We start from the raw sequence: 17,356 nt of genomic DNA on the forward strand, positions 1-17,356 counted from the left end.
ATGAAGAGGGTGGGAAACCCACACACAGGCAAATGGAGCTGTCCAAGAGCCCTGGGTGATGGGGGGGAAGCGCGAGGAAGGATAGTTTGCAGAGAAAATCTGTCTCCCTCTTCTTTTCCCCTTGCACAATCCAGCCACGAAGCATCTATCAACGCACCTATAGACAAGAAACCTGCAATACGGAGGGGCAGTTCACAGGATGTGGTGGCCAGGGCTGGAGCTCACCCTCTCCCCGGCCCCCGCGCACAGTGTGGTGATCCGGCGGCGGCGATGACTTCATCGGTCGCACTCGCGCGGCGCGCGGCAGCTGCAGCTGCAGGTGGGGCGGGCGCCGCGCTCCTCCCCAGATCCCCGCGCACGCGGCCGGGCGGCGGGACTGCAGCCCGCGGGCGCCGGGCGCGCCGACTCCATCCCCGTCGCGGTCCCCAGGTAAGCGGCCCGCGGGCACTGGCCACTCGGCGGGGCGGGGCGGGCGCGCGGCTGTGCGCTCTGGCGATTGTGGGGTCTGCAGTACCCGGAAAGGGAAGGGGTGACCCTGCTGCATTCTGCAAAGGAAAAAGGAGCGACACCCGGGATGAAATGTTAACCAGCCCAGCACAGGCGACTGGAGGAGCGTGTCACCGCTCAGACAAAGGGGCTTCCTGTGTCTGCTTTTCTTAAGGACGAGTTGGGCCAAGTTGGCTTAGACATCGAAAAGGTTTCAAAATGTAAAATAATTTGACTCCCTCTTTGTGCCTTCCTCCTGCACTTGATCTGTTCCTGGTTTGAGAGCAGCAGGTCCTTGGTAGCCTCCGGGGTAGACATCAGCAATGTTGCCTTTACATGTTCCTGGTCTCATCTCTTCCCCCGGGGCTGCGCTCATTTCAATGTCACACCTGCTTCCCTACTGAGCCCTTGGGAGTCTCCTGGTGGAGGGAAAGTTCCTCGTCGTTGAGTTCTGCTGGGTGTGAGGCGCACTTGTCACCTCTCTGATGTCCCTTAGCATTGTTTCTGTCAATCATGTCATTGATCATTTTCAGAGATAATGTGCGCTGCACAGGCCAACTCTCCTCAGTCCTTCTAAGCCTTGCTCAGCTCTATGAGTGACTTTGACGGGGATTCAGAGAGGGCATTATTTTAAACGGAGTTTCTTATTGGGTATCTCTTTATAAGCCATGACCAGTGTCCTTGCCCTAAGCACCTAGAATGAAGCACTTTGCTTTTGGTACCAACATGGTTACCATAACTGCCCACTACTGTCACTGTGGTTGACCTCCCCGAAGGCTGGCGTGGAAGAACGGCAGAAAATATTGGGATGTGGGGGCAGCTCTCTGTGCAGACATAGATGAAAGGAAACATGGAAATGTGTCTATCTCCTTTTTTGGGAAACATTTTCAGTCAAGCTGAGGTGGAATGCAATAAGCTATTAGGGTTCAGAGCAAGCCTTCCAAAAGCAGGTAGTGTGTTTGCATTAGGTTTCTGCAGGAACCTCAGAAGAGGTGTCAGAGGGCTTTCCCAAAGGCAGTCAGAAATCCCATGGAGTTTGGCCCATCTCATCTAAATCTCGGGTTATTTGATCATCTTGAGGATTGACTCCCCACTTTCAGGTTCCTTCTATTCATCCTGGGATTTGCCCCACTGTCCTCCTGAGCTCAAGCCCTTATTCTTCTTGCCACCCAAAGGTGCATGTCTGAATGAGATGTGAAACATTTAAGATGGCTGATGGGGTAAAACAAATATGCGCCTCACCCGTATAGAGCAATTGCTATATGACAGAGTGTGGGGTGTCTGTGAGTCAATGTCCATTTAAAAGGAGACCTGTTATCTCTGAACTTGAAAGTAGGAAAAGAGTCTGACTCAACAGCCATAACATTTAATTTTAATAAATTCAAGTATATCAATGAAAAAGGGGACAGAGTTTATCACTAAAACATCACACCTCAGCCTCACTTCCTATTTTATTTTTATTTTTGACAGAGATACTAATTCCACAAAGTCATATTAATTGTATGATATATTATAGTTATGATTCTAACTACAAATTCGGTTTGGAAACATACTTTTTAAGGAAGATTTGAATTGTTTCTTTATGTGTATCATCAGTATTTGGGCAGCAGGAGTGAAGACTGGTCTACTACCAGGTGGCTCACTCCAGAAAATGTCCCTGGGATCTTGCTGAAGTCAGGGCCATTTTTGTTTATTGATTACATGGTATTGGTTTGAAATACTTAGTACTATAGATTCTAGACTTTTGACATCTTCTTGAACAGGAAACAAAACAGGTGACAACCAACATCTTCAATGACATTTTCTGATTTTAAAATACTTAAGTATATAAATCTTGTTGTTCTGAAGAATAATTAATGATAAATGTAGGTAGAATAATTCTTTTAAAAATTAGTGCAAAGTATACTAAATTCAAATTACATAATTGATACTATGGGAACAATAACAATTTCTGCAACGTTAAGAGTCATGTTTGGGAAGAACAGTAGCTGAGGATATCTGAATGGTGGTTAGAAATGGAAGGTGTCTGTTGCTGTATTTTTGAGGGAACTAAATTCATTGGCTAGGAGCATCAAGGGGCTGATGGCTTCTGAGCTGGTGTAATACCTGACTATGGCTACACAGCTGAGATTAATCTACTACATTTCAGTGTGCAGTTGCAGAAACCTTGTAGAGAAGAAAAATGTATTAGAAAATGTGATTTTCATGCAATACAAATGAGGAGGGTAAGGAATATTAGAATTCCTGAATAGGGACTCTATTATGTCTAAACAATTTGAGGGATGTTAATATATTCACACACATATAATGATACGATAGTAATTTATTTACAACTCTATTTCCATTTCTTTAAATTTTTCTCAAAACAAGAGAAATTAATCATCTGGTATTCAGAAGTGAAAAGAAAATGAAAAAATAGAATGACACACATGATTACGTGCTAAATGAGCTTTAGGCATTCTTCTAGTTTGACAGTATGGAACTGGAGTTCGTCTACTATTTTCCAATCTCATGAAAAATCCTGCAATGTTTTCAGTACATCAGGGAGCAAAATTTGAGGGGTCAGAGTTGAATACTCATAACAAAAGAGCATTTTGTGGTGCTGTATTGCCACACCATCAGCCACAGTTGAAATAGCAAATGGGGAAAAAGAAAAACAACAACAACAGCAACAATAAAAACAGCAGACGTAGTAAGGCTGACTTAGTGGTTTGTCCCCTTAGCTAAGCACTGCCATGAGAATGGCTGGGGAAACTTCTATATTGAAATGCTAGGCCAGCCTGGGCTAAAGTGTGCAATCTCAAATAAAGTAAAAAAAGTGCTATTTTGAGCATTACCTATGACCTCTTAGTTGACATACTTCTGCAATTTTCCTTACTGTTCAATGTTCCTGATAAGTAATGCAGATGAGCAACTCTGACAGCATTTTAGGCTGCGTCTCACTCACACTCTTACAGTACCAAGTGGTATCATGTCTGGTTTTTTGTTTGTTTGTTTGTTTGTTTTTTGCTTATTTTACCTTTCCTGCCCTGTGTGGAAACTTTGCTCCATCTGACTCTGCCCATTGAATAATGTCATTCTTTGTGTCCTCCTTCCCTTTCTGAGGAAATATGCTTTTTTATCCCTTGCCTAAATCCCTATAATTCTTTTTATCTTGGTTCATCTTTTCACATACATACACATTGTCTGCTCATATAGGAGAGCCATGAAGAAGAGTCAGGGACTGAAAACATTTTACTACCTCCAACTGTTGGTATAATGCGGAGCTAGATATGTGTATGCTAGGTGTTCAGCAATTGGATTTTAGTGAAGAAAGACACTCTTCTACAGGGTAGATCTCTACCTATCTCCCCCTCTTTACTAGAACATTTAAGCTCTTAGTATTTGTGCAAGAACTAGTTTAGTGTGTGTGTGTTTTAATCCTTAGATAATATTAAATCTAGTGAGAGTATATCTATTAATGATATTTAGTAAGAACAATTGTGATGTTGCATTCCTTTAAGTGTATAATAGCTCACATATGTCAAAATCATGATGAGCTAAACAAATGAAACTTTAAGGAAAACATTGCACCTGATTTTAGTATGCTTGCATTCTGAACTGGGGAACGTTATGTTGTATGGATGAGCACTTACTTGTTTCAAGGCATTCTACAAAGTACTGTTACATGCAGTATTCCATTTCATGCTTCTACTATATGTTAATTTTACATTGAGAAAACTGAGGCCCAGTGATGTCACAAATTATTCTGTATTACTGCACTGCTTTATGAAATAGGCACAGTATAAGACAGCATTTTAAATATAAAGTTAAAGTTAGCAATGTAGTTTAAGATGATTTTATGTTTCATCTTTCTCATGCTACTTAATCCTTTCTTGTAAAACCCTTTTATAATAGAACAATAGCTGTGCAGCCTTTCTGAAGGAAATGCACATGCAATGATTGAGTACACTGACATGCACAATCACACACATGCACACATATGTACATATGATTTAAATGTAATTGCAGGTGCTTATGGACCCACTAAAGCTTTCTCATGAAAGTTAGAGGTGATCTGCTGTAAACTCTCCAACATTATGTCTGTCTTTTCTCAGTTACATGTTTCCTATGTTCCATGCTAAGTTCTCCTTCCATTGTCCTCTCTTCTTTAGGACCTGAAAGTAGCCCTGCATAGGCAGCCCAGGTTCTAGGGAGAAGAGTGATTCAATTGACCTTGATTCATAGAAAAGACATCCAGAAGCATCCCTAAGTATTCCATTTTTTTTACTTGGAGTTTTCCAATCAGAACCATTTTTACAAAACAGAGAGAAAGGATAGACAGAGCTTTCAAAGTCAAACTCTGTACTGCCAAATATGTTGATGTCTCTCTGTCTCTGTCTCTTTTTTTTTTCTCTCTGCTTGCAAATAAATAAATAAAAATATTTAACCCCTCCAAACAATATTAATCTGAAAAAATCTACATAGAGAGATTGAAGACTCAATCGGACAACCCATACAATTACTTGCTTTACGTTTCTCTGTAGGCAAAACGTGATACCTGTATAAGCACCATAAGTGAGCATAATTTTACAGAAGCTTCATAATGTACTTATTGATGGGAGTCATTTGAACTTATTGCAAAATAGATTTTATAATTTTTAAAATTTTACATGTGGCAAAGTACACACATATTTTACCACATATTTTGTGTGATAAGTTTTGTATAGATTAAAACAATACACTAATTTAGTTATATAATATTTTAAAGTAATATAAACTTTTAAATTCAACAGTTTTACTATTTCATCTATCCACCTCACTACTCTTGAGTACATTCATATTGGTGTATGACCATCACACTAGCCATTCTCAGAGCTTGCTCCTCATCCTGAGGAGATCACTTACCCCTTGATCCATAATCCACCATTCTCTACTCCTCAGTCCATAGTAAATTATTTTCAGTGAGCATAAATTTGTCTATTTTAAGTGTCACACAAAATGGAATCACACAACAGTTATCTTCTTGTATCTGTCTTCTAACATTTAACATAATGATTTCAAAGTTCATCTACTGCACAGTGTGTATCAGAATTTTTTTTTCATTTTAAAGTTCTTTTGTTCTATGCATGTCCTACATTTGTAATTGTAAATTGCAAATCACTTTCAATGAAAGTATCTTTCATTATAGTGCTTCCAATTTTCTTTAATAGGAGCCCAGTAATGTGTACTATAAACCATAATTAAATTTGATGTCATGTTTGTGGTTTCAAGCTATGTGGTAGTAAATATAGTGGTATATATGCATTTATGTTAATAATTTTTACTTCTAATTGAGGCTTGAGTGTCATGGCGTAATTTTTTGGGTCAAAGGTTATGCCCACATATTTATGTTGGAATGTATACCTTAATTATGAAAGTCTAACTTTCTTCAATATATTATATTTGTGTACATTCTGGAAGCATTTCAAGCTATGTTATAAATGAATTCAAGCAATATAAGAGAATCCATTGAGCATAATCTAAGTAAGGAAATATCCTCGCTTTTTAAAAAATTTGTCATTCACAGAGGAGACATGCTTTCCACAAGAGATTTGAAGTCTCACATATTTCAGCATTTCAAAATGCTGCACAGTGCATCACAGGTGTCAGTCAAGTCTTGCAACAACAATGTAGATAAGCAGAAATATCTGCAGCGATTTTTTCCCTTTCCTAAGCCTGTCCCCATCACATTGTGCAGGAGCAGAGAAGCAGAAGATTGCTGTGGATCGCATGCATTCTATTTTAATTAGATATTGATATACTAAAAGAGTAAGGATGAAGCACAGTGTTTTATAATCAATATATGAGGAGTATTTAAGATGCAAGGATTGCAAGATGTCGATATACACATCCACAATGTAGCTGACTTGAGACATGTACCAATTATATTTTATGTATGCTTTTTCTTTGGTTGTTAGGGGTGGAATGACATTGATAAACATTTCTTATCTTTTTTGTTCTTTGGTTCACCCTCTTAGAAAAACAAACTTAAGCATTCTGCTTCTTGCCTGAATAAACTACTTGCACGTGCATTTTTTAAAATTTTGTTTATTTTTATTTATTTATTTGAGAGTAAAAGACAGAGAAAGAGGCAGATAGAGAATGAGAGAGAATGGGCATGCCAGGGCCTCCAGCCACTGCATACGAACTCCAGATGCGTGAGCCCCCTTGTGCATCTGGCTAACATGGGTCCTGGAGAGTCGAGCCTCGTATGGGGTCCTTAGGCTTCACAGGCAAGCGCTTAAATGCTGAGCCATCTCTCCAGCCCTCTTTTTTTTTTTTTAAAGTTTTGTTCATTTTTATTTATTTATTTGAAAGTGAAAGACAGAGAAATAAGCAGATTGAGAGAGAGAAAGAATGGGGCACGTGCATTCTTAAACAGTCTATTGTAGTAGCTGTGAAACTAAAGGGGACAAGTACTGGGATTCTTTTCATTATTGAAATAGGTACAGCACACCCTACTGAGTTCCTTCTGTCGTGTAACTGAAGTCTGTCCATGTAAACAAAAACCCTAGCAATATCTTTAATACTATTTCTCATATATTTACATATGATCCTTCAGATTTAACTTCGGATTATTAAAATGTAGTAGAAAATAGCTAGATATCCATACTGTTGTTCAATTACTGAAAAAATAACTTTAAGTAAAAGTTTCCAATGGCATCATTGAGATTCAAAAAAAAAATATTAATGCAGACCAAATTTAGAGTTAAAGACTAATGGATTTTAAACACTAACTGTAATATGTTAAAATCTTAAGAAACAGATCACATATGTGGGTTTCTAATTATAAAGTATAATCACTGGAGAATAATACATTTATAAGAAGATTTAATTCTGGAAAGACTATGTTAGCATTTCCCCCTCAAAAATAAATTGTGACAGACAAGGGAGATGAGTCAGTGGATAAGGACATGTGGTTGTAAAGCCTGCTGGCCTGGGTTCGATTCCGCAGTACCCACACAAAGCCAGATGTACAAAGTGGCATATACATCTGGAGTTCTTTTGCAGGAGCAAGAGGCCCTAGAGATCCCATATGTACTTGTTTCCTCCCTCCCTCCCTTCTTCTCTCTCTCTCCTCTATCTCTCTCTCTCTCTTGCTCATCAATAAATAATTTTTGTTTTATTTTTTGAAGTAGTGTCGTACTCTAGCCCAGACTTAGCAGATTTGGAACTCACTTTGTAGTCTTGGGATGGCCTTGAATTCATGGCAATCTTCCTACCTCTGCCTCCTGAGTGCGGGTATTAAAGGTGTGTGCCACCACGTCTGGCCATAAATAAATAAATAAATAGTGACATGTCATCCAAGTTTATCTCTCATCTGGTTTTCAAGAGAGAAATTCCCGTAGAAACTGTCTTCATAAATTTACATTTAAGTTGAGATATCCAATGGGGCTGGTATTCTTAACTTTGTATTACATGGCTATATTTATTAGACTTACTTAATGACCAGTAGAGAAGGATTCCATAATATGTAAAAGTGGACCTCTGAGAATCTCCTTTGATAAAAGTGAAAAAGCAGTGGTTGATGGTATGTGGAGAAGTCTCAATAAGATTCTTTCATCTTCAGATTAGAAAGCAAAAGGATTGCAAAGCAAGGCATGAGAAATTGGTGTTTGATACATTTTGTAACTGTTAAATATTCTTAGAGTTCATCTGCATTAAATGTTATAGTAATCACTTAATAAATCTAAACTATTAATGTATAATATTAAAATATCATGAGCATAAAATTTTCTACCACAGTAGTGGCCACTAAGGTACCTGAATTTAGTACAGACATTTAAAAAATATCTATTGAATAAAGAAATGAATACCACCTATTTTTGAGAAACAACTTCTTGAGATTAATAATTACAGGACAACCCAAGTCCATTGTAATCTGTTTGGCATATGTGAGTGTGAATTACAAATGAGACTAACCTCCTATATCCTTTGCAATCCTCTCACCTTCCTTCAGATGTTTTGATATGGTGAGAACTAGAAATGGATATATCAAAGTGTGAGATATATCTGTAAACAGTTCAAGGCACTAAAACCTAGGACAGAGAAACAAAGTCTATTCCTCTTCTTTCTTTAGCCCCAAAAGATTTGGACTCAGATAAGTTAAATTCTAGTAATATATTAGCCATCCTTTTATTCTACTTCAAGAGCACAGTCACAGAAAAGTGAATCAGTTGAAAACTAATTCCATTTACATGTAGGTTTCAGGCAATTGACACATAATATGTTCATGGGATACTGTGAAGTCAGTTTTTCTCCTTAAAATTAAAACTGACATTAAAATAATCTGTCACAAAACATGTACATTGGAAATAAGGATGAAGTTTGGTATCTTGGTTATCATAGAAATAAAAATCAATGCCTGTCCATGCAAAATATTTGAAACTTAGAATTCCCCTTCCCAGCAAGCAAAATGGAAAATGAAATAAAAAGACACTGAAATGTTATAGAAGGAGAAAATTGGGGTGATTTCTCAATGTTTGACTATAAAAGGTGATGCATTTCTTCTTCAATTTGACCATTTTGTTTGTTCTTAGAATCCTAAGGCCGACTTTGGTTATTTTCCACATTACACAAAATGCCCTAACATTATCTTCAAAGCACAGTGATCACCCTGCTTTCTGTTTCCTTTTCACTGTTCATTTTTATTTTTAAGGGTTTTGGCTACCATTATGCCCTCATTTTTTTTTTTTTTGGAATTGAATTTGAATTTTTAATCCATTTTTTTAAAAGCAAGGTTGTTGTGTTGTTCCCTAGTGTTTAAAACAGATAAATCAGAGGGAGCTTATGAACATTGAAGAAAATAAAAATAATCTATGTGTGATTGTGTATTCCTCTGACCACAGCATTCAAAAGGCTGAGGGAAAAGGATGGCTAGTCACCTGGGCTACAAAGTAAATCCTTGTCTCAAAGATAAATAAAAATAATACAAAACAAAATGAAAAATAAAAGAAAAAAATGTTAGGTGACATAAAATAGAATTTATTGTAGTGTCTGACAACTATGGTAGAGTGAGTAAATGTTTTCTGTTAGATCTCACACCCAACTTTTACTGCAGCACAGATTCTGCCACACCTCCTCCCCTGGAATGTTTTACCCCTTACACCCCCACCAGAGCCACGAGCCCCACCTCACTCCTGTGAACAACTTTCTAGACAGGCAGACCCTGAAAGTAGGGCAGCAGACAGAGCAAGTGACCACTATTACATCACATTGGAACTAGCTCCAATGAATGTCCTTGGGAAATTTTAAACACCTGCTTCAACCATATATGCAAGAAAACAAGATATCTCTAAGTCTAGTTAGGTGATGTCAGACAAGATGGGACCATTTCCTCCTGGCACAACACCTTCCTACCTCCCCACTTCCCTATTCTCTCTGAAGCAACCTTAAAAGAGCAGGCTCTACTCTCCTTTGGTGGGCTGAGACTTTCCTTCAGATGCCACTGCATTGCCAACTCTCACATAACTCTCTGCCTAAAGGGCACTCCTGTTCCTTCTCTCTCTGCAACATTGTTCCTCTCTAAAACCTAACAATTTTAATTTTTATCACATATAACCGACATTGACACCATATTTCCCCCCAAGTGTTTATGATCTTCTCCCAGTGATCGTTCCCCATGTAAGTCAAACAACTTTGAAAATGTCTGAGTCTCCCCACATGTTTGACCACCGATCCAGCTGGTGTGAGGAGGAGCTGACTCCAAGAAGACTCAAGGCCAGCACCTCTGATCTGGCAGTTGCTGTGGGAGTTAGATGTAGCTTCTATTTTTGTCTTTTAAAATAGTTAATTGGATGATTTGAGACAAGTCAATTAGCTAGTAAATCAGCTTACTAGTTGCTTTCCGAATCACACCATATGTCTGTCTACTCACTCTTCACTGAGTCATCGACAGTTTAGGTGTTAAAGAAGGGTATGGATCTCAAAAGCAAAGTACCATCAATAATGGGACTGCTGCCTTCATGAAAAGCAACAGTTGCCATTTTCTTTTCCCAGTGAGCAACTTCAACTTCTAGAAAACCGAATGTTCTCTGGTCCCCCTAACAAAGCCTTGGAAAACCCTACTCACTATTAGGATAGCACTGAAATCTATTTTCATGTGTAAACATGGGTGAAAATTCACAGCATTAGTCAACATAGTTACATTATTCAAAATGGAAAATAAACCTGTAATTGTACACCTCATAGAAAGCTCTTTTTGGTCTGGGATATATTTCTGGTTTTTGAAGACTTCATCATTTTATATTCAGGGAATATATTATTACTGTATACTACTCAAATCACAAATCTTTTTTGATGCTTTGACTACTGTGGCATTGTTGAAGACCAGAATATCTCACTGTCTGTTTTCTATTAACAGGAATCACTTGAGCTCAGTGAAACCTGCCCTGGACCTTGAGCACTGTATCCAATTCACAGCTCAAAAGTGAGATTTTAATGAAGATAGGCAATTTCAGACAAATTTTCAATAATTTATTATGACTGATAGTCTCTTCCTGCTTATGAAAGAATAGAATAATTTCATTCTCTTCAAGTCAACTGTGTAAATCTCTAGTCTAAGTATGTCCAAAATCCCACAACAACATAGTTAGCACAGTGAATTCATTAGGTCATTATCAGAGGCTTGATTTTGGTCCTAGCTTATTCTAAAAAAATATTGCAAGCAATGAAAATACTTGCGTCAAATATGCATGTGCCTATATATACATACATATGTTTTCCATGAATGTGGATTTTATGTGGGCTGTATATTAATTTTTCAATCAATTATGTGTGAATACATATTAATAGATATACACAAATGTACTCATTACTTTTCTTTCTGTTTCAAATATTTTACCACGTTAGTGTTAGATTTCACTTAAAATACACAATTTCTTTGAGAAACATTTGAAATATATGTATTCAGAATAAGATCTTATAAAGAAAATTTATTTTTCAATAGACATTAATTTTTAAACATGTAAGGATATTTTTAAAATTTCTAAGTATTTCTTTACTATGTGGATTTGCATTTACATATTTAACTACACATGTACCATATTGAGTTTTCAGTATATAGATTTGTTTAAATGTTTCTAAATTATATCTTATTTGCTTATAGCTACCTACCATCTAATCATTTGAGAATAGTAACTTGAACAGTGGTCTTTCAGCTATAAAAATGTACCAGTTTCATTTGATTAATTTTTTTCATCCCTTAAGTCTTTCTGCCACCAATCAGATTTTTCTGCTTTGAGTAATACATTATCCAATGTAAAAGAAATTTTGTTGTACATCTGTGTTTCTGGTGGCAAATCACAGGGACTGTCATCATTCAATTTGGAAAAAGCTCATCTGAGTAGAGTGTTTTGGAATAGAGATTTGCTCTGTATGACATTGGGTCTGTTGGTTATACATGTCTCACTTGTTGTGCTGGAGAATGTGCACAGAAAGGGAAGAAGACAGCTGTGCCATGGGACTATCCAGTTCCCTTTCTATTCTAAATAGCATGTTGTCCTCTTACCATAAAATTAGAACCTTAAGAATGGATGTTAGTGAGCCCAGTTAAGATAAAGTTCAAATATACTGAAACTATAAATTTCTTTTAATTTATTTGAGAGCGAGAGAGACAGATAGACAGGGAGAGAATGGGTACACCAAAGCCTCCAGCCACTAGAAATGAACTCCAGAAGCATTCACCACCTTGTCCATCTGGCTCACATGGGTACTGGGGTACTGAAGCTGGGTCCTTAGGCAAGGCCTTAACCACTAAATTATTTCTCTAGCCTATATATGTGTGTGTGTGTGTGTGTGTGTGTGTGTGTGTGTGTGTGTGTGTGTGTGTGTGTTTAGTTAAGCCTGGCTTGAAATTTACTTCAGCTTTCCTTACTATCCTATTAGTTATTATTACTAGTAAGCAGCTTTAAAAAAATAGCTACTTACTGATTTTAAATATGTTCATTTTAGGTTTAGATTCATTTAGCCTAGTTCACAACCCTTTTATATACAGACCCATTTTACCAAATATTATGTTCGATTGCTAAGTTTCTTCTGATTTACATCCAGTGAACTTTGTACTTTAAAAAGGCTGATGAGGATTCTGGTTTCTCACTGTTATGTATGTGTATTTATGAAGGAGTGACTGCAGGTAGAGTTCATGAAACTAGAAATTGGCTCATGGGAAGGAAACAGAAGCTTTAAGGGTGGGGTAAAGAGAGTAATAAAACACATGTGTCCAGAAAGTGGAAAGGGGAAGACTGAGGTTGGAATTGTAAATGGAGACAGGGGAAAGAGAGAAGGAGAGAGAAGTGAAGGAGGGGTCAGCACCTGTTACGTTGTATGCCAACTATTAAATAAAATCCTTAAATTTGACGTGGTGGTACAGGCATTAATCCCAGCTCTTGGGAGGCAGTGGTAAGAGGACCACCTTGATTTCAAAACCAGCCTGGGACTACATAGTGAATTCCAGGTCAGCTTGAGTTACAGTGAAATCCTCCCTTGAAAAGAAGTGCTTAAAGACCAGACCTATTAACTATACGAGAAAACAAAAACTATGCCTTAAAAAATTTTCCTCTGGACTATATTTCTTTTCATGGGAAAATTTTAAATATGCGTTTTTATTTAAGAACTTTATAAATTATGTATAGTCCAGTATTATGTATATATGTACGTACACATGTGCACACACCAGTAATTTTTCTGCTTTGCTAGGCTGTAAAAGTGATGTATTTTCTGCTGCAACTGTACTTTAATATGATATTAGCGATAATACCTATCAACCATTTTATTTTTTTTTTGTTCTCAATACAATAGTAAATGACATCTAAACTTCAGCACTATGTTAGGAAACGTGCTTTGTGTTAGGTGCTTGTGCCTACCTGCGGGCCATGTGAGTTCTGAACACATTTAGGGAGAGGCCTTTGCAGGTCAGGCCAGTGCTGACCTCTTCACTTTGAAGACACACTCTCCCTATGGTGGGGTCTACTGTATAGTAACCCTGTAATAAGTTGAGGAGCATCTGTGGTTTGATTTGGTATTTTATATGAACTCTGCATTAATAGCAGTGTTATTGTAGGAATTTTAGTTTATTATTCAACATATTAGTTTGTTGAAATTTTTATAACTTTGGCAACAAAATGAATTTGAAATTACTGGTGTTATTAATTTTTTAACAATTGGTATTTGAATTTTAAATTATAAAGATTTTTTAAAATGCCTCTCTAGGCTAGAGAGGTTGCTTAGTCATTATGGCACTTGTGTGTGAAGCCAAAGGACCTAGGTTCCATTCCCCAGACCCACATAAGCCAGATGCACTTGGTGTCACGTGCTTCTGGAGCTTGTTTGCAGTGGCTAGAGGCCCTGGCATGCCCACCCCTCCCCGCCCTTTCTCACTCTCACTCTCACTCCCATAAATAAACAAATAAAAATAAAATAATTTAAAAGTCTCATTTAGAATTACTCTTAGTAATACTAATATGTGGATAATAGAAAAATGTTGTATTTTAGGATTTAGCTTATGCAATGGTATGTCAATTGAAAAGAAACTACTAATAATAAACTGTTCTTGACATTAAATTTTGGCAAGTTCATTGAACCACATTAGTATAATTTTAATTAAAAAGTGACAAACAACTACCACTGCTTAATACTTCCCCACATTATGACAACTACTGATTGTTAACAGAATATGGAATTATGTCCATTCAGATTTTTGTTGTTGTTGTTGTTTTCATTTGTGTTGTTTTATTTTTCAAGGTAGGGTCTTTTAGCCCAGGATGTTTTGAAATTCACTATGTAGTCTCAAGCTGGACTTGAACTCACAGTGATCCGCCTACCTCAGACTTTAGAATGCTGGGATTAAGTGCATGTGCCACCATGCCTGGCAATTCAGGGTTTTTGTAACATGTATTGCTATAATTTTCTTTTTAATCTACCACATCAGTTCAGTTAAAGAGGAATTTTCAGAGTTTTTATTTTAGCTTTCAAATTGAACAGTAATTAGTTAACATGTTTTTTTTTTAATTTTGAAAGTACTGAAGAAAGTTTGTAAATAATCTTTAAATAAATATAAATCTTTAGATAGTTCTTGAAATATTTGAAATTATGGAATTACCAAATATTGTGATATTCTTTAAAATATATGCATTCCTAATAAATTGTCTTATATTTTTATGGTAAAATTTATTTTCTTAAACACTAGCTTACAGATTTGTTCTTATTAGCTAAATGTTGTAAGATGCTTAGAGCAGGAAATAATACATGAGTAAATAAACCAAAAATTTATTTTCTTAAAATGTCAGCAAAACAGTCAAATGTGAAACAATTCAGGATGCTTATTTATAAACTGGTTTTGAATATAACACACCATGTACATATACAAATATATATATATATATATATATATATATATATATATATATATATATATATATATCAAAGAAAATTAAAATTAAAAATAAATTTTCAGTGATTAAACCAAGAAAAATGATACAACATGATTTTAATTCTGTGTTGCCCAATTCATTCAATATGTATATATTACTTTTAAAATTAAGGAGAAATTTAATTATTTTTTAAACATCTTAACACTGCCAAAAGTTTGGCTAAAATGCTCACAAGTAAATGCTTTATTAGATTTATGGATAATCTATGCTGGAACTATTTATTATAGTAGTTGAGGGTTTTTCCCCATTGGGGTATAATTGTACTCAATTATATTTTAAAAGCACTATATAGCCCTCAAGATATTTTGATCTCTGGGCTTTCACACCGAATCTTTAAAGTGGAAAGAATAGAATTATCTTCATGTTGCAGAGAAGAGAAAGTGAAGCTCATAAATTTTAGCCATTTGCCAACTTACGTCATGTCCACAGTTACCAAGTAGAGTTCCAGAAATTAAAACCACTTCGTGCCACGGCCACTGTTCTCTGTTGTAGGAACTGACCATATGTAAAAAGTGAACATTAAAATGGAAAATATGTTCCATTCTGCTCACAGTTACAAATGCACAGGCAACCTTCCCAGGAGCATGTACCAGGAAAACTTCCAGGTGGAGAATTTGCATCAGCTCTAAATGGACATGTTGAGTATCCTCTCAGGTTTAATGCAAGCATCTCCCTTTCTCATCATATCCTAGTCTGTGTCTTCTGCTTCTGATTATATCTGCATCCTGCATGAAGGTGGCATTGCTGAATAGACAATCATTGGCAAAGCGGGTGGTATACCTGAGTTAAATAATGTGCCAATCAAGTTTGTATTTTCATAATGCTAACATTTATGAGATTATATTCTTTTTTTATGCATTCACTAGTACAATTTCAACTTAAATTTTTTCCATATTATAATGTTATGTATGTAAATTGTAAACTAATTACAACACACATAACTATAATCTACCATTTTAAAAGATAACCAAATCAAAGGAAATTCTCTCCTATAATGATAGTGTACAATTTTAGTACACTTTTAAGTTTCTGTTAAATATGAAATTATTTTAAACAGCTCATTTATGTCTCAGTGGTTTTTCTCTTTCTTAAATATTATCACTATAATCTGCTTGAAACGTGGTCTTACACCTACTGAGTTGAACTAGTATTCAACTCCTATAAGAGAACAAGAAAAAGGAAACCAAATATATTTTTAATTTTAGTGATGGGTTTTCCATTTAAGAATTAATCCTTTGTTGGTATTGAAATTTTTAAGCATGCTGAGGGTATTTAATTTTTTTATGTATGAATTTTCTAAACTTTTTATAGCCATAATTAATTTGTGGAAGCAAAATGTTTATTTTCTGTTATTTCTTTGTTTCCTTCATTCTAGATATTCAGAACTTTCTTTAGAGTAACATCATGGTCTCAGGATATTTGAGGGTAAAATATCAAAAATTAGTGATTCTAGTTTGCTTTGTTTATGAAAACCAAGAACCTAGAGGAATAGCTAATGTGATGGTTAATTTCTAGTTGTTAATTTGACCCAATAAAGAATATCCATGGATATACTTACCTGGTCATCCCTGTAAGGGGTTTTCTAGATTAGGTGGGAGAACCCCCCTTAACTGTGAGTGTCACTATCCCATGGTCTGGATTCCTGCACTGTATTAACAGGAGAAAGTTAGTTGAGCACACAGCCTCCTCAGTCATTATTCTCTGCTTTTCCACTGCTTATGTGAAGCAGTTGACACAGGTTTCCTGTGTAAGCCTGACTTGCTTTCTCTGCCATAATGGAAACTTCCCCTCAAAATTGTGAGCTAAAAACAACTTCCTAACCTACTTTAAGGTGTTCTGGTCAGGTTTTTTGGGTGTTTTTTTTTTTTTTTTTCCTCAGAGATAAGAAAGTAACTGATAAAATTATCAGAGTGTGGTTACGGCTATTCATACCAAACTCCAGAAGATTTTGAGAGTATGGATCCTAAATGCTGAATGTGAAAAGTAATAATAAAAATAGTAATTTAGGGGCTGGTTCAGTATTTAACAGCATGTACAACATAAGCATGTGATCCTTAGAAGGCCAACTTCTCCGTGTGTTTGATTTCTGGGACCTGTGTTTATTGCTGAGCATGGATACGCACTCCTGTAACCTTAGTCCTGTGGGGAACAGAGAATCAGAGAATCATTGGGATTTACAAAATCTGCATCTCTGGATACAAAGTGACACACAATCCCAAGGAAATATACAGGTGATCAACAGCAAAGGACATCACATGTGCATCTGCACACATAAGTACATTTTCCACACATACCATACTCACATGTGTAACACAGACACACATGCACACACAAAACAGACTGATTCCCACATAGCAATTCTAAGAGATGCACATTATTATTCTTTTGTTGCAGAAGGGCCAATAGGAGCACCAACAGAG

At 36.4% G+C, this 17,356-nt stretch overlaps 1 protein-coding gene across 1 annotated transcript in view; it reads left to right on the forward strand.

Moving 5' to 3' along the window:
* Positions 1-355: 355 nt before the first annotated feature.
* Positions 356-17,356, forward strand: part of Pkia (cAMP-dependent protein kinase inhibitor alpha) — a 98,885-nt gene continuing 81,884 nt past the window's right edge. Inside the window, exon 1 of the mRNA XM_045144267.1 lies at positions 356-429. The gene's annotated coding sequence lies outside the window, so the exon portion shown is untranslated. The remainder of the gene's footprint in view (positions 430-17,356) is intronic.

The sequence above is a fragment of the Jaculus jaculus genome, chromosome 2 (genome assembly GCF_020740685.1).
Source record: "Jaculus jaculus isolate mJacJac1 chromosome 2, mJacJac1.mat.Y.cur, whole genome shotgun sequence".
NCBI lineage: Eukaryota > Metazoa > Chordata > Mammalia > Rodentia > Dipodidae > Jaculus > Jaculus jaculus.